Below are 18,734 nucleotides of genomic sequence, written 5' to 3'. Positions count from 1 at the left end.
CTATGATAGAAGCTGAATGTAATTTAAAACTGCCACATTGGTGTGGTTAAAGGTTAGCCATTTTTCTGTTCTCTCATGGATATGAAGGTGTATATCTGAGGCAGTCGGCCAGTGTGAGACTTAATACCTCCAACTTGTACTTAGTGATCTAAAACCCAAGCTTCAAATATCCCAATAAAAGAACAGATGATCTTATTGAATGTTGACAGTCTAGCCAATGGTCTTGCCTAATGCAATTTTCAGAAGTATAAGGGAAGACAGTTCCCATAATTCTTTGGAAGGAACCATGTGCTTTAAAGTGTGCGTTGAATATGCTTTAACTGCATTCTGTGGATCTGCCCAGAACTAGGTTGGGTTATGTCTTCTGGCAGCCTCATGGGGTCCAAAAGGTTCAGGAAAAGGGATGCACAGGAATCTGCTAAGCGTCTGCTACGTGACAGGTTCCTTAGACTAAGGAACAAAGCTGAAGGAAGCAATTCTCTAAGGACATCTATACCCTTCTTAGCTCCCCAGCTGTTCCAGCTACACTGATGAACTGCAGTATAATTACCATTATTTGGGCTGGGCTGTAGAGCAGGAAAGACCAGACCAATAGCTTCCTCTGCCAGAAAGCTGTTCCACTGGCACTGGTCCCTGGTTTGAATCTCCTGGTGACTTAACTGAGAGCTTAAGTAGTGATTGACATAGTATTGACATAGTATTTAGCTGCCTCTAGCTTTTGCTGCACTTCTCTGTAAATCTCATGCTGTATATGAAATACTTTCATACTGCGTTTTCAAATTAGCCTCTTTAAAGTCAGTGTTTGCTACATTGCTTTTTATAATATTTTTCATTGTTGCTTTGTTCTGCAAAGGTTACAGAAAGTTCAGTGCTATTTCCTTGTTTGTTAAGTAAGTACACCAGTTGCCTTGCCATATCTCCTGGTAGTTGAAAAGAATATGTTTAGTCTGAGGTACATAGGTAAAAATTTCAGACAGATGTTTCCTATAAACATGGAAGCTGAGGGTTGCTTTTGTTCCCCTGAATACAATATGGGGCATATGCTGAGTTGTGAAATGATTTGCCCATGCAAACGGGTGCTTATTTAATGTAAACTTTTGTCTGGTGTGTGGGATTTCCTTGCTTGTTTTGTAATGTAGATTGCTGCGTCATAACAACAGAACTCATTTATTTTGTAAGAGGTAGGAAGCAAAACAAACTGCAGCGCAGAGTGTGAAAGCAAAGGAGGCATTTGTTAAGGAAACGGACAAAGGTGTCTACCTTTCAGTTCCGTATCACTTGCTTACTTTCATTTTTTAAAACAATAATAATAGAGGAAGAAGATAGCTCTACATTGTTGATAGTCTAAACCCACAGTCCTATGCATTTTTAGTCTAACCAAAGAACAGTTTGTATTTTCCTTTTATATGTGTATATTGATATTAAAATAGCCTTCAGCAGCCATCACTATTAGAAGAAATACATCAGTTGCCTTCAGCATAGTCCTAAGTAATTCCTTGTGTAATTAAGCTACTTCCACTTTGGCAATGGGACTCTCTTCCCATCACCACCACCATACACTCCTTCCAGGTGCATGCCAGCATCTGTCACAGAGGTTCTCCCAACTCTCCAGATTAGATCTGTGGATAGAGAGAAGAGGAAAGGGTGGAAAGTCCTGTTGCACAAGTAATTCCCCTTATTTAAAAGAATACTGCCCAATAGTATTTGCGGTACATGAATTAACAGAGAAAATATAGTTCTGGGCCAACACCACTGTGTGTCAGCTGGTGCTGCTCCTTCCTTTACACCCCATGACTATGGGTACAATCAACCATTGTGATCTTACAGCACAACTTGGATTCTTAAGATTGATCTTGTGCTTAGGAGTTGGCTGTTAAATCTTAACTGTATGTAAGCCATCTGGAAAATCTCATTACTGATATCAAATACTTCAAAAGGAAGAAATAAGTTTAGCACTTCATGTGTTAAGTTATCATACATGCTGTGAAATATCCAGAATGTTAATTTTTCAGTGAAGTAAACAGGTTCTGCTAATGAAATGTTTTAAAATTTGGAGCATGCACTGTGAAATGCTGAGTGATTTCTTAACTGCTATACCTATATTTTTACATTGCATCTAAATTATTTCCCCAGGTATATCCTGCATTTATGAAGGGATGCAAAGTTTCAAAGAAATGAAATACAAAACAGGTGAGTAAATTGGAGGGTACTTTTTTCATGTGCTGAATAGCTCTGCATGTAACTTGGGGGATGATGTAATGAGGAACAATCCATCAGATTATGTGATAGCAGTAGAAATTAGACTGATAACATTTGCATTATAGAAGTCTTATGGTGAACGTAACATTTCTTTACCGAAAGCTGCCCACTACATTCCATTACCAGGTGCTGGTAGCCTGGGGGGGGGGGGGAGTTCTTGTGCTTGACATATGCAACTTGTTCAGCCATTGAGAGAACAAGATGCTGGACGAGATGGGCTGTTGGTCTGATCCAGCAGGCTCTTCTTCTGTTTTAGGTTCATTTTTAAAAATTCGAATTGAAACACTTTGTATCCAAATGTGAAGTTTGAAGTTGCTTGACCAGGCAAGCTTTCAGAAGTTTTCTACACAGCAGAAAAGATTGAGGATGGTCTTCGCAGAGGTTGTTCTTCCTCTTGACAATTGTCCTAACCCTTCTCTTTTACTATACTTTTAATGATGAATTTGCAGGGTGGTGTTCATCTCTACTTGAAAAGGTATTTACCTAGATAGGTTGCTTGTTTTGCCTGGCTGCATCATTGATTGTTTTGTTTTTTTTAATTACATTTTTATTCTGTTTTTCCTCCAAGAGCATTCAGGGCAACATTTTGGGTTCTCCCCACCCCCCATTTTATCCTCACAACAACCTTGTGAATTAGGTTCAGACTATGAGATATTGGCTGGTTCAAGATCATCCAATGACCTTCAAGTCTGAATGGTTATTTGAAGCTGGGTCTTCCCAGTTGTATTCTGACACTCCTTGACTTACGCACCATACTGGCCCTGGAAACACATATGCCAGGATTCCATTTTAAGTTATCTCCCCTTTCCCTCTTTTATTATTCTGAGAAATCAGTAGCAATTTTATTAGCTGTATTTAAGAAAAATGGTTCAATTTCAGCACTTTCTTGCTTCAATTTGTCCCATTTCAAACAAAGAGTCTTGCGATGCCTTTATACTAACGTCTCTTCCAAGCAATCTGTTTATTTGAGCATCCATCTGAATTGGTTTGTGGTGAGGCTATACAACATTGTGTTAAACAACTGTTATTCCACACTTTCCAGTGCATTTTCCTGTCTCTTTCCCACCTCTAAAATATCAGGTTCGTTTTTGGGGGGAAGTGAGTCCCAAATCCACTTCAATTGCACAACTTAAATTTGCCAGGAAGTGACTGAGTCTCTCCCACAAAACACTGCAAGTCTGGAAGTGACCTAAAAATTTATTATGACATAAGATTTTATGCACCACAGCCTACTTCATCTGGTGAAATGTAATCCTAAATTGCTCAGCATTTGGTGGTGGTGGGAGGAATGCTTTCTGAGGGAAATGGAATGCTAAAAGAACACAGTGACAATTACCTGAAAGCAAGTGACTGTTTAATATTACAATGTCTTTATAACATTATTAGAAGATTTGAAGGGTTTTTGGCAATATTGTTGTTTGAAAATGGAAGTGAGAAATGTAAAACATTAGCACTCTGATCCCACGCATGTTTACTTGGAAGTAAACTACATTAATTTCAATGCCAGTTACTTCAAAGTGGGTGTGCTTAGAGTCACATTCTTCTTTTGAAGGAAAATCATAATAATGGCTTTTGTAACTTGTTTATTTGTTTCCCCTCCTCTGGTGTGCATTTTATTATTATTTCAGTAGAGGAGTTTGTTGATTTCTTGTTTCTTATTCTTACTGTTCTTTGAAAACATATATTTTTAAAAACCCACGTATCTCATGTTTCAAGAACAAACATTTCAATATTTGGAAAGGAGTGACCTAAGCAATGCAGAACAGGGGTGATCTCATTACTGGACTTTATCCAATTTTTGTAGGCTATAACTCTAATATTTTAAGCACCCTAGTCTCTCCCGAGTATATTTCAAGCTGTGTTGTGTGAGATGAGATCAGCATCTTGCATCCAGCAGAAAATTACTGCTTAATTACCAGCAATAAATCAGTGTAGCTTTCTTTAAAAAAACAAAACAAAAACAAAATTAAAGTTCACTATGTAGCCAGAACCACGAATATTACTTGAGTGATAATAAATGGACAAATACTATATTTTTGGGGGTGGAAGGTTTTTTTTAAAAAAAATGCTCACTTTTTAAAATTAAAAAGTCTATATTTAATTGTAATGTGAAAAATATAAAAGTCAAACACATTTAGAAATAATATTCAAGAAAACAAAGGTGCAATAATCCTAACTAGTTTGTTTTGTTCGTTTGCTTTTTAAAAGTATGGTATGATGTATAGCCACTAGATAGGCAAGAGTGTTGTTCTAAAATGATAGTTGAGATTATGGAAGTCTGTTATTTATTAGTTTGTTGTTCATATGAGAGATAAATAGCTATCACATTTCAAAAAAATGAGCCTTGCTTGTTTGCACTCCACAACCCCTAAGAGTCTGCTTTTGGTAAGTGATTTTTTTCTTCAGAGGGAACCAAGTACTAGATCCTTCCATCTAGTACTAGTGCTCCCATCTAGTACTAGTACTCCCATCTAGTACTATCACTTCTGCATTAAGTAGCTTGATGAAGTTGATGAAGTTTTCCAGGAATATTGAAAATTCATTAAGAAGTTAAGAAGAGCCCTGTTGGATTACACCAAGTTGTTTCCCACAGTGACCAAACAGATGTCTATGGGTAACCTTGAAGCAGGACATGAATGGAATATCCCTCTCCTGATCATTGTCCTCATAGTCAGAAACATGCTGCCTCTCATGCTGAAGGTAGTATAGACTCTATAAATAATACTCATTAGGTTCTGATTGTACTTACTAGTGATTTGCATTCCACATTGACTTCATTCATTCATTCACTCACTCCTGACACTGGCATGCTGTCCCATAACAGAGAGTTCTCTGGGCAGTTGCTTATCTGTCAAGGAACCTCTGCATGTTGCAAAGAATTCTGTGGATGGGAAAATGTTATGGGACAGTTCATACAAGATAACTCAAGACAGCTTCTCCCCTTAACCTAACCATTCATCTTGCCAAGGAGGCTTCTCTGGTGCTTAAACCTGATGCCTTTTTGGTGTGAGGTAAAGTCCTCCTTACTTACTGAGGCTTTTAAAGATGTGCGTTTTTATGTTTGTTAAGAATTCTGCAGTTAAGTATAGTTTTTGTATGCACTTTTTAAAATCTGTGTCCAGAAAAGGGTATTGTGCACACAGAAAAATAATGCATTTGAACACGAAAGTTTAAGAACTTTTAAAGGCCTAAAACTTTCACTAAACAAGAGCACATTCTTTCCCACAGTTAATGTTGTTTTGTTTGTTTATTGGGAAAAGTCAGTGCTGTGAAGAACAAAAGGAAATTCAATACTTGGGAGGTTGAAAACAACTATTGAAATCAAACTGGTTTTCAAGATCAAACTAAGCATTTTTCTTCCTGGAGATTGGATGCACATCAGGTCACTTCCTGGAGCTGTCAGATTCATTATAAATGTAAACGGTTCTTGAGAAGGGGGACACATATGCTGAGGCAATATTTTTTTTACACAGCCATTCAAAATTTAACATTTTAAAAATGTCTATCCTCTGGTGACTGGCCTTTGGTTTTCCTTCCTGTGAATTGCCACATTTTAATCCCCCTTATTTAATTAAGCTGTCAATCATTTTGCTTCGGTGCTGGGGCAACCTGGTCTTATCCAAGGTTTTTGTGGCACAAGTTCCTGCTCCTGCTCCAGCTGCTAAAGCAGCATGCTGGGTGAAGTAAGTGTTCTGCTCCCATTCTTTCCTGAAGCACTCCAAACACCCTTTTTAAACAGGTTTTCCTGGTGCAGGCACACAGCCAGATATACAGGGAACCTTTTTTGGCCCTTAGGATGCTGCACAAGGGGCCATGGGCAGCCTCATTTCTGTGCCATTCTGTGACATATAAGCACTGAAGGAGGAGGAGTCACTGCCTCAACAGGAGGACAGGAAAGAGCTTTCCCCTTGTTAAGCAGAACTTGGAGCTGTATGGTTAAGGTTCTAGGCATTTTGATCATGGCACATTACTAATGAAGTTCAACTTATTAAAGATAGTGTTTTCATAGGAGGAAATCCAATGCTTGTGCCATAGCTTTTGATCTAGCAGAGGGAGGGAGGGTGATTCCCCTTTCCCTTTCTTTGTACTACAACTCCCCCTGCCACCTTCCTGCAATGGCCTGGGACTCGGGCTCGGAACCAGAGGAGACTCAGTCTGCACTGGATCCTTTGCCTCAGGCATCACCTGAACCAGGTCTGGGGCCGGATCCTGAAGAGTCCCAGTCTGCACAGGTTCCCCTGCAACAAACACCAGCTGGGCCGAGTCAGGGGCCTGAGCCTGCCCTGGCTCCAGATGCGGGGATTACCTCGTTGCCTTCAGCTGGGCCATCGCTTACAGCTGCTTCACTACCGGTTTGGTCAGGGGAGGCTGAGGTGACCCCCTGGGTTTAGTAACCCACCAACGTCTCCCAAGCTGCAGAGACTAAGGTCTGAGAGAAGGAGAGACCTGAGTACTCGCAGGAGGAGTGCTCACCTTCAGGTGAAACAGGGAGGTGAGTCACCGGGGGATCAGGACCAGCCGCTACCCCGACAAAGATAAACGGCTGTTGGACCCCGCCCCAGGTTGCAGGAGCAACATTGCTGTATGCTAGATCCTGCCTGAGATCCTGTACCTGTCCTTGCCTGGTTTCCTGCCTCATGACCTGCCTTGGCCCTGTTGGACTGACTCCTAGCGGAACCTTCGGATTCTGGACCGCATTTCACGGGTTACCCCTGGGCCCAGCACACTTCCAAGCTGTTCTGGAGCGTCTCCCAACTCTCTGAAATGGGGCTGTAGTAGAAAGGGGAAATAAGAGGATGTAGCCTCACCTCCTCCTATGTTAGCAGATTTCCCCACTGGATTAAAAGCCATTCCACAAGTGGAACAACAGCGCTGGGTGCCACTCATTGTGTTATAAGAAATACACAAATAGGCATCTCATTTTGCTTGCTTTCACAAGCATGCTTGACAACAGTATTTACCAAGAAGAATGTTGTGGTCTGAAGGGTCTCATGAACATATAAATAGAAAAATCACAATAAAAAAGCTGTCTAGTCAGAATAGGATCTGTTGCATAGGTCTTGGAAAAGAAAGGGGGAGAACATAATCTGCATGCCTCCAGGCTCCTTGAGAGTTCAATTGGCCTCTGATTGCTGGAGTTCACTAATACTCTGGTTGTCTCATTCATGCTGAAACCAAACAAATTCTGTACAGATACACTCAGTGAGTAGAGCATCAGTCTCTTAATCTCAAGGTCATGGGTTTGAGCCCCACTTTGGGCCAAAGATTCCTGCATTGCAGGGGATTGGACTAGATGGCCCTCACGGTCCCTTCCAACTCTTCTATTCTATGAAAATAGGCCAGAATTCTGCAGCCAAAAAATTCTCATAGGCACACATTGCCTTATTGCCTAGAAGCTGCACAGTTTCTATATTGTTCTCATGCATGGATGTTTTACTTAAGGATGGGCAGACCAGTCTATTTCTGGTCTGTATCAGTTTTGCATGTTTATTCAGAAGTCTGTTCTATCCCATTTCACCATTTATTGCAATTTATGGGCGGAATTGCATGATACTAAAAATTTAAATAAGTACCTCGATGCTTAAGTATTTTATAAATAAATAATATTAAAGTTTGTATTTTATATCACTGCATGGATTTCTAAAGTACTCTATCCTTAAAAAAAACCCAACAACAATGTTTATGCATTTGGGTACTTCTTTTGAGTTGACAACTTTATTGTAAAACTCGGAAAAGTGTGGGATTTGAAGGATGATTACATTCCAATCTGTGTATTAATTTGGGAAGTGTGAATTAGGTCAGTTTGTTTAAAAACATAGATCAATACTTTGCTCCATCCCTAGTTTTATATACAGTTCTACATCATTGTAAATGTAGCCTGTTGAAAGGCATGTATAAATTTTGGATTCCACCCCTTCCACCAATAGATTTTTGTAATTTAAGTGCCGATGTCTGATGTCACACAGCTGCAAATGAGAGCACATTACAGGGCGTGTATGGGGTCCTTTCTGCTACTAGATGGCTCATGCAAAAGTCAGTCTTCCTGGAGGCTTCTATAATATGTACGGACTGGGTTTCGTAGAAAATGTTCCGATTCGTGTGAGCTGGCCAGTGGAATTTTCAGCAATGCGAGTGTCAGTTTTTGATTTTATTAGACTGACCCACCATACTAAGCAGAAAATACTCTGTTGCTGCTGCCACCATTGATTTTCTCTCAGCTGTTAACGGCACTGGCCAGAGTTTCAAGGCTTTACACTTGTTCCAGGTGACTGTGCCACAGGAGCTGCTGATGAGTAGCACCAGGCTCATACTTTTCAGCCAGCTCCATTAAGGCCTCATTCTCACTGTTTAATAATTGGATTTCAAAGAGAGTCATTGCTTCAGATACAGTCCATCTGTTTTTCCAAATGCCCAGCTGTAGACATGTGACATCCCCCTTCTTTCCACATTGCTCCTTGCAATAACAGGTTTAATTGTCCCAGGCTCCTAAGAAGCAATCTGATTAGCAGATGTTAAAAGGGGACGGTTTTCAGCAGGTTCTTGGTGTGAAGTGGTAATTTGAGAGGTCTTGTGTATGGGCTTGCAGAGGTCTGATTGATGGGTTGCCTGGCTTTGACTCTGCTAGTGCTTTGGAAATTACATCATTTCCCACCCCCTCCTCACTCCATTTGAGGCCAGGTGGAAATGTTTATGTGGAGAGCAGCCAGAGTGCCATTTGTACAGCTGGAAGCCTGCTGCTTCCCATAGCAAATCAAGACAAAGTACAATAACTCCTCCCTCAACACAAGGAACACCAGCTGCATTTATATTCAGGTCTTCTCCCTGTATGAAGGCATGCTGTCTTAAAACATAAAAGCCCCTTGCTTTTTAATTTCTATTTGTTTTATACATTTATCAGTCGCCCTCTTAAGACTCTGCAAAACATTGCAATGCTTGATGCTTGCTTTTTTCGCTATCCTTGAGGATCGTTTTGCACTTGCTATCCATTCTTTGTAGTTGTTTACCTTGCAATGTCTTGTTGTGCACTGTCTTCTGAAACAGGGTGTTAGTAAATGAAGCATTACCAATGTTGTTTTTAAAAAAGTTTTAATAGACAGATTTGATTATAGCCTAGGTACAACTCAAACATATTATTTATTAAATGTGTATACTGAGGGTCACAATACAAAAACATTTTTAAAAATAGCATAGAAACAAACAAAAACAATACCCCTGCCCAGATCAAAAGGCCATAGCTGGTTTAATTAGTCAAAGGTCTTGGGGGGAGAGGAATGTTTTGGCCTGGTGCCCAAAGATATGTAACAAAGGGGCCAGGGGCAGGCCTCCCTGGGGAGAACATTCTACAAGCAGGGAGCCACTGCAGAAAAGGCCTGCTCTCATGTTGTCACCCTCCAGACCTCTTGTGGAGGAGGCACACAAAGAAGGGAGTTGTGCTAATGATCTCTTGAACATTTTGGGTGCCTTCCAGAGTGCATGTCTGACTGCACTCTGCTTTCCGTTGCCCTTGTATAATGAAACCCAAGAGGACATCCTCCAAAGGTCCGCAGTTGCATTCGTATTGGTTGCATTTATACTGGAGAAGGTATTGAAACATTGGGAATTATTACGTATGCCACCCCGTAAGAAGTTGTTGGAAATTTAATCATACCCAAATGATTACTTTTGAACCTATTTTTCACTTTTCAAAAAATAAGTGTCTGGCATTATGATTTTCTATCCTGAAAACTATCTTCAGAGCTCCTTCAAAATAGGTGACTCATAGCCCCCATAAAATCATGGAATTGCAATTGACTTTCCGCTGTTTTGGACATGACACTTCTTCTGTATGTTCTTTCCACACCAGTGGCAATGACATAGCTGCTGTGCACGTGGAAGGGGAAGGTCCGATTTCCCTGGGGAAGCCATTTGAAAGAAAAATTCCGAGCGAGCCTTGCTATTTATTTCGCATCAAGCGTTTTCATTCCATTGAATTACAGGGTGTGTTATTCAGCCCAATTCCCTGCTTGATGTAGGAAATCCTGAGCATCTCTAACAAATGGCTGACTAGCCTTTGCTTAATATTTCCAGCAAGGATGAACCCAGCACTGCCCCTAGGTAAATAGTTCCATTGTCAAATTACTCCTGCTTCCAATACATTTTTATTTATTATTATTAAATTTGTATACTGCCTTTCATCCATAGATTTCAGGGTGGTTCACCATCGCCCCCCAAAAACTCATCATTTATTTCACATTCATGAGATAGCAAGAAATACACATGCTACATAACATTTTTCAAAAATGAAACAAAATACCACCTTCTTTCTATCAAGAGCAATCAGAGCAAGCAAGCTCCAAAGTCAATCTGCAAGGTCAGGTTTCTGCCTCTGCAGAAGATCCAGGGTTGGAACACCTGAGGTCAGTCCCAAAGTCACAGTCCAATGGAGTTCCTGAAGCAGCCAAGCTGTGGTCCATTAACAGAGAAACTTGAGCAGACATGGAGTCTCTGCCTTGCTTCCCTTTTCTCCTTCCCAATCTCGATCGCTTCACCCGAGTTTGCTCCAGTGGAGCCTCTCCACTTAACAAAACATGTGATCCTCAACTACCCAGCTGAGTGACCAAAAACCTCCTCCTAGACCTAATGAGCCCCATGATCTCCACCTGGTCCACTAGTGAGCTGGGATGTGTTCCCTTCCCTTTCTGTCTTCTGGAGTGCACTTCCTGTTGTTCCCAATGCCTCAGAGCCCACTGTGTCTGCAGAGATGGGGGTACCTCTGCTTCTGGTGATGTGTCACCTTCTCTTGGCTCCCCTGAACAGTTGGCTTCCCCTGCCATGTCCTCAAATGTCCTGTGAGTACCTCCTAAAGCCCTAACCTCCCATTCCCTAGCTTCAGCTTGTCTGGTGTGTACCAATAGTGGCTACACCCCTCGCCGGATCCCCTTCCCCTTCCTCTGTGTTCTGCCAGTTATCAATGCAAGCCCATCCTTTACTAAGAAAAAAAAAATGTGATCCTTAAAGTAGCATATTGGTCTGTTACCACTTTCTCTAGGATAGGCTTTTAAGAGTCCCAAGTTCCTCTCTGTCTTTTTTGTTGCTTCTTCCATTTCTTCAGGCTCTGAAGACATTGCCATTACTTCTTCCCAAATTCTCTTGCTTAGCTTGTGCCCCCTCAAGAGGAGGATCTGCACTGGGACCAGCCGCTCCCTTGTTTACAGGCCCAGGTTTTCCTTCTCTCTTGCTCTTCTTCATTCTCTGCTCCTGGAATTGCTTCAGTTGCCCACCTGCTGCCGAGTCATCCCAAACCCGAAGTTCAGCTGTTCAAGATGTTCATCTGAAAGCTACCTGTCTTGTCAAAGGCAAAAGGATTCTTTGTTAAGGATCTTTGAAGCAAATGCTGGACCAATGGAAGAGAAAGGCTCGCTTTATTGAGCAAAATCATTTCATACACACACAAGGGTACAGAACCCCTCCAAGGATCAAACAATTCCTCCTTTGCACAAGGATAAACAGGAAAACAATAAATGCAATAATACCAGGCCCTCTTTGCATAAGGGTAGACAGGCAGACAATAAACAACCTTAACACAGAACACTAACCACACAACCAACAACCCTTCCCTCCTCACCAGGGAACAATACCAGACAGATGCCAGAAAACTTCCCTTCCAGCTGCAGAGACCCCAGGGGTAGCAGCAGAGTAGATCTCAGTCTGGCCAGTTATGCAGCAGTGTGGGTCTGCATTGAAGCTCCCCACTTCCTGGCCCAAGCCCTATGGTTTTTATATGCTCCAGGATATCAGTTGAGTGGCAATTAAAAGACAGGTTTTTTAAATGAGACGATTATATGGTGTTCACCATGCAAAGGTTATAACGTATGATAGGTTCTCCTGTCCGATCTATCATTACCCACATAAAACAAGCCCCTATACTTTCATTTTCATTTTTTTAAAGGTGAAACTGTAAGGCTAATACATATACATCTTTGGAGTTTGCATGACTCTTGCATCCTCTAAAAGCTTGGGCTTTCTGCAGAAATAAGGAAAATAGAAAAAGAAAAAACAAAGAAAAGAGAACAAAGGAGGATTGCAAAAGGTTATGTTGTCTGGATCCCTGTAACCTGAGTTTGAGGAAGACATAGTGATTCCAAACTAAATGCCTAGTGTGAAAGCTGATGTGTTTGTGGAACTCAGGTCCTGAACATAGTGCCCATGGGCACCGTGCTGCTATTAGAACCCCTCTGCCCACCAAGATCTCTGCCCTACCCATTTTTTAAAAAGCGAAGGTTGTTTATGTTTTTGTTTTGCTTTTTGTTTGGAGGATGGGATTCTGGGCACCACCAGCATCACTTCTGTGAAATGTGTATTTTGTGATGCCCAACACATTTCCTTCGATTTCCAAATATGCACTGGGGCCCCTAAATGTTGGGAAAACCTTGCTGTAGTATATTCCATAGAATGTGTAAAATGTAGTGATATTCCATTCACGAAACAAAGGTATTTACAAGATACTATACTCCTCTCCTAAACTTGACATCTTCTATGAAATACACTAAAATGATCACTCAAATGTTATAACGTTTAACTTTAATTTCTTATAATTGTAGAAGTATTTTGATTTCTTTTATAGAGTTTTTGAAGGTTGTAAATTGCAGCATGAAAAATTGACCATGGGAGAGGTGTGATAAATTGCATAACTTAAAATTATGTGGGGTTTTTTGAAAAATAATAATAATGAAGGGCTGTGAAGGGATAGATACATAGCTACCTGAGTCATCATTCATATATCTTCCTTCTTTAACAGAAATCTATTTAGATAAGAAAATATTGTAAATGGATGTGGATATTATCCAATGTCCATTTATTAATTTTTTAGAATTCATTTTGGAGTTTCAAGAGGAAGATGATGGGGGAGGATATCCTGACTTAATTGACATAGGCTTTAGGACTGCACATTCTAATCTTATGGAAGGGAAATTTATTGCAGAGTAGTTTCCTATCTACACATGTTTTAATATTAAATCTGATTCTTTACTTGGATTACTGTCTAATTAGTGTAGGATTAAGTAGCTCAAATATTAATTAACTTTTGGATATGCTACTCTTTAGTCTTGTGTTTAATCATCATCTTTGTGCCACAAAAACAGAAAGCCTGTAGCTTAGCAGACTGGTTCTAAAATCTGTTGTGGCAACCTATGAGAGAATTTGGGATTATTTTGTAATACTCTTTTCTAACATTTTGCTAGATATCTTGCCCACAAAGATCTGCCTTTGAGGCTTTACTAAGAGACATTGTGCTTTCCTTTAGCAACATGTGCTGTTCTCTCTGCCCCCATGCTCCACAGCCAATTGGTTGGTAAGGCTGGTGGCTCTGAAACTAATTTTGGGTATTGGGTATAGACTTCTTAGAATAAAAACCCCCAACAATTTATAACTGTATAAATTTAAAAATTAAATGTGTCATTTTTTCATAAGAAAAATATGCTGAAAGCAGTATTCCAGCACCAATTTTTTTCTTTAATTACATTTATTACCTTTCTTCCAGGGAGCTCAAGGTGGCATACATAGTCCTCTCCATTTTATCCTGGCAACAGCCCTGTGAGGAAGGTTAGGCTTAGAGGCTGTGATTGGCCCAAGTTCACCCAATGAGCTTCATGGTTGAGTGAGGACCACGAATAACCATGTCTCCCAGGTCCTAGTCTGGTGCTCACCACTACATCATGCTAGCTTAGCAATCAAGGATTGCTTTAATGGCACAGAGTGATGGTTATTACATTTCATTTTGTGCAAAAATGTTTTCTTAAGTTTGTCAAAATGAAAATGGGTGATGTGAGCATTTGAATTGAATGTGGGAGACAGTTTCCAGATAATTAATAAGGAATGCAAAAAAAAAGTGGGTTTGTTCTGTAGTGGCACACGGTACAGGGACCACATTTATAGAACCAGATCTTCATATTGTCGTCCTCTTCCCTTCCATTTTTGGGGACGAGTGGGTAGAATTAAAGAGTCCTGCTGGCCACAGGTGGGAGGCACAGCTCCATTTTAAAAGACAGCTGAGTGGTTCTGAGTCAGGCATATCCAACTCCCAAGAGACTGTGATCTACTCCCAGTATAAAAAAACAACTGGCAGTGATCTACCCATTGTCATTGGACGGAGGAGGAGCGTGCGTGGGGTGGGTTGATTGCCCAGAGTTGTTGAGCTTTTGGGGGGAGGATTGCACAGGGTTTTTGAGTTTTACCACATAACTTCTTGTACACAATAAGGATCCCGTGATCTAACAGGATCTGCTGGGGATCTACCAGTAGATCACGATTTACTGATTGGACATCCCTGTTCTAAGTGATTCATTTTCTCCTATGGGCAGGTGGGAGGAAGCAGCAACAGCAACAAGAGAAGCTATATTGCATCTGTCTCACTGAAAGGAGCACTGGAATGGTGGAGTGCCCAAGAGAGCAGTAACAGCCCCCATCCCTAACCTAGCCTTTGCTCCAAGGGTGGACTTACAGTGCTCATGATTCATGATGCTTGGAGGCAAAGCAGCTCAGAGTCTTCTGCTTCTCCCAACCTGGGACCTCTGTTCAGCAGACTGACCACCATGAAAAGCTAGTTTTCCTCCAGGGAAGGAACTGGAGCAGGTTTTCTCTTATTCTATTTTTCAGTTGCTCTAGACTTATTTGCAATACTCCTTGCTAATACTTAACCGTGTTACTTATACCTGCTGTTTCATATTGTACACATCCTTTAAGGTGGCACGTAAAGCAGACAGAAGAGGAAAGCCTTCCAGCTCTTTCAATGAGGGGGCAGCTTATTGAAGGGTCAGGGTGCTTGTAAAGCTCTTATAGCGAGAAACCTTACCGTTCACATATGAGTTTTCCTCAGTCAGAGAATTGTTTACATTGGATAATGTTCAGTCATGACTTTTTCTACCTGCATTCTTCAGTGGTATAGTTCCCGGAAAGCTGTACCATGAAATTCTTCTTAGAATGTATAGATAAGTTCTTTGTTGGAACCATTAACTTCCCTTCTATGACGGGCCCAAGGAGGTGTACCTGTATATTCTCTGCAAGTGCAGGGAGGGGCAATCCCCTGAATGAGATGCAGAATTCGGCTCTTTGGTTTACATCCCTCTCCCTCTCCCTCCCCCCTTTTAGGGCAAGATTCTTTCTATTGCGTTTCCGAAAATAGGTTTGAAAGCAAATGGATCTCAGGAGCTATAAGGATGGCAGACTGGAACCCCCAGTGATCAGGAAGAGGGGCTTCAGTGTGACACAATATTCCTTTCCTCTCCCTTGCTTTAAGTAGCATAAGAGAAGTAAATTGAACTTTGGCAACATGAGTAGAATTATGCAGATAGGTCTAAAGGTATAAAAACATTAATAAGTATGTGCTGGTAGCGTTCACACATCATGGTAAACTGTAGTTAATGATTTACTATGAACGGCTTTCACTTCATTCCCAGTAGAAGCAACAAACTGCAATCCATACTTAGTGTTACAGCCAGACCAGGGATCATGGTTAGTTTTGCTCCAAACAAACCATAGCTAGTTTGTTTGAACTATGATTTACCATGTTGCATGAATTGGGCCACTGTATGCTGAAACAGCAGCACAGTACTGTTTTTGTGTACAGTGGAAAGAATACAGTGGAAAGAATACACACGTACATTACAACAGCCTTGAAACCAAGTTTATCCAATCCCTGGGCCCAGAAGACCAAAGGAAAAGTTGTGAAAACTGATTTCTGTTCACCCATCCGGTTTTATACTGCCCTACCACAGCATTATCTGAGGGCAAATAATACAGTACTGTTGCTGAAGCTGAGCGGGTTTAGCACTAATCAGCGCCTGAATGGGACACTGCTTAGGAACCCTACATATGCCATATTGAGCCCCTTGGAAAAAAGGCATGGTAGACATGTAATAAAACCAGTTGTGATGTTTAAAACCTTTTTTAAATCTTGTGCTGAGAGTTCACTTCCTTTAAAACAACTAACAGCATCTTCAGGGGATGTGGTCAGAACTGGATGACCAATTGGGATGAACCAGGCAAGGTGGGGTTTAACATTTCCCCTGTACCTTTTTCCTGCTAACATTTCCGCCCCTAGCAACTACTTGAAACATCATTTACAGAAAATAAGAGTGACTTCTGGGAATTTTGAGGGGAATTGTTCATTATGTAATCGGAAGAGATAAAACTAAACCTCAGTGTGGAGCCCAGTTGAGCTGCTCCACATCAGCTATAAATTTTAAGAGAAAAGCAGCTAAATCCTAAATACAAGAGTCAAAGGTACTTTTAACATTGTGTCTCATTCAAGTCACAGGGAAATGCATTAATGACTTTGCAAACAACAGTATCTTGAATTCTACTTAGTAAGTCTTTGTAAACATTTCCAGCAGCTGAAAACCCTATGGGTATTCCCTGCAGCTTCATAAAAGAAATGTAGGTCTCCCAGTTCCCAGTACCTGAAAGCAAAACATTTTTGTACTGCTGTCGGAACAAGACAATCCAGGGCCCAGAATGTCCACTAGCAGCGTATGGACTTGTCAGAAGGCACCTTCTATCTACGTGCTTTGCTTGTTAAAAATTAAAACTACAATCATATGCGCACTTACTTTAGAGTCAAGTTAATTAAACTCAGTAGGACTTGCTGTGCTTACTCTGGAGAAATCATGCAAAGGATTGCTCTTAAAATGTTTCACTTAAAATGTTTCTACATACGTACAAGCTTCTACTCTTTTTCTAGTCTCTGACACAATGCCTTCCCCACAGTCCTAGAAACTGGTTATTTCACTCACTCTGATAATTTCTGGGTAGGAGGATAGGTCAGCAGTTTTGTGAACTAGCTATTGTGTGTATTGTGATCCTAAATGCACTTACAAATAGTATTTACTTGTGAAGAAACCTGAAGTTGGCTATCACATAGCTGTAGTATTCATGGCTGCTATTTTGGGGGACCCCAGCTATAAGGCATCAAGTTTTAAGCCTGAAGCTGCTGGATTTTTCAGATTTAACATAGGTTTTCAAGCAATGTTTATGGGAATAAACATTGAATGTTGAAAAATATTTATCTGCAGATTATTGGAAATATTTTTGGATAACACAAATGTGTACCTACAGAAATAACTGAATGGTTGAGTGATTTATTCTGGATCGCTCAGTTTAAACAACTTGGGACCTATGGTGTTGAATGAATCAGAGAATTTTAGCTATATCGGCTGCAGGCCATAACTGTTGAAACTGGAATACTCCAATGGGATTGGCACACAACTGCTAGATTATCTTGTCTAATGTATCAACCAACAATGCTTGTTCCGGACGCGGGTGGCGCTGTGGGTTAAACCACAGAGCCTAGGGCTTGTTGCTCAGAAGGTTGGTGGTTCAAATCCCCGTGACGGGGTGAGCTCCCGTTGCTCGGTCCCTGCTCCTGCCAACCTAGCAGTTCGAAAGCACGCCAGTACAAGTAGATAAATAGGTACTGCTCTGGAGGGAAGGTAAGTGGTGTTTCCGTGCGCTGCTCTGGTTTGCCAGAAGCGGCTTAGTCATGCTGGCCACATGACCCGGAAGCTGTACGCCGGCTCCCTCGGCCAATAAAGCAAGATGAGTGCCGCAACCCCAGAGTCGGTCATGACTGGACCTAATGGTCAGGGGTCCCTTTACCTTTTTACAATGCTTGTATAAGATCCCTGCAATGCCAGTGTAACATATTTTGTTGCATTGCCCTAGCACAGCAGTTGGTATGCACTGAACTGTAAGTGCATATTGGCTGGCTCTACAAGTCTTAGGATCAGAAAGTAAATCCCCTTAAATTCATGTGTCTAAGCTTAACTGGGTTACCAATCATAGTAATTAGCTGTTACCTGGAGCTTTTCATCCATTTGGGGAAGGTGTGTATTTCATGGTTCCTTTCTGAAAGCTGATGTATTTACTCAGCACCATCGTGTTTTACATCGGTAGTATTAGACTTTCTACTGTTTTTCTTTGCTGGATGTTAAGTGGAGATGTGGCATTACTGAAGTCATTCTATATACATTTTTTTTTAATGTGCATAATAGAAACCAGAACATGATGACATCTCTTCCCTTACGTATATAGGTTTCAGGCTGGGAAAGACAAACTTTTTCCAGATTGTTGTTAAATGCTTCAAATGTCTCAGGATGAGGAAGCTCTTGAGTGCTACGATTTTATTGCAGTGTTCAGAATGATTCGTAACAGCCTGATTATTAATTGCATGGCAGGCATCCCTGCAATAGGATTGAATACTGTTGTTGACTAAGTAAGTGCAGGCATTGTATAGATAGCTGTTTTTCATGTTCTCTTGCAAGAGCCCTTTTTGATTGTAAAGCAGAAAGTGGTGTGGAGAAGCTATGTGATTGGAATGTTGCAATGTACCATAGGGCTGCCTTTGAAAAGTCCCATGCATAGTTCAGCTGATCCAGAATTCTGTGGCCAGGCTTCCAAGGGCAAATTACCGTATTTTTTGCTCTATAAGACTCACTTTTTCC

General features: G+C 41.0%; 2 protein-coding genes across 3 annotated transcripts in view; both read left to right on the top strand.

Moving 5' to 3' along the window:
* Positions 1-18,734, top strand: part of DMGDH (dimethylglycine dehydrogenase) — a 249,919-nt gene that overhangs the window by 174,538 nt on the left and 56,647 nt on the right. The window lies entirely within an intron of this gene.
* The window catches only part of LHFPL2 (LHFPL tetraspan subfamily member 2), a 106,183-nt gene that overhangs the window by 39,792 nt on the left and 47,657 nt on the right, over positions 1-18,734 (top strand). The window contains exon 2 of one of the 2 annotated variants that reach the window (XM_077936313.1): positions 2,134-2,190. The exons of the other annotated variant lie outside the window; for it this stretch is intronic. The gene's annotated coding sequence lies outside the window, so the exon portion shown is untranslated. The remainder of the gene's footprint in view (positions 1-2,133; positions 2,191-18,734) is intronic. 2 annotated transcript variants of the gene reach the window in all.

The sequence above is a fragment of the Podarcis muralis genome, chromosome 11 (genome assembly GCF_964188315.1).
Source record: "Podarcis muralis chromosome 11, rPodMur119.hap1.1, whole genome shotgun sequence".
NCBI classification, from domain to species: domain Eukaryota; kingdom Metazoa; phylum Chordata; class Lepidosauria; order Squamata; family Lacertidae; genus Podarcis; species Podarcis muralis.
This window is presented reverse-complemented; position numbering and strand designations above follow the sequence as displayed.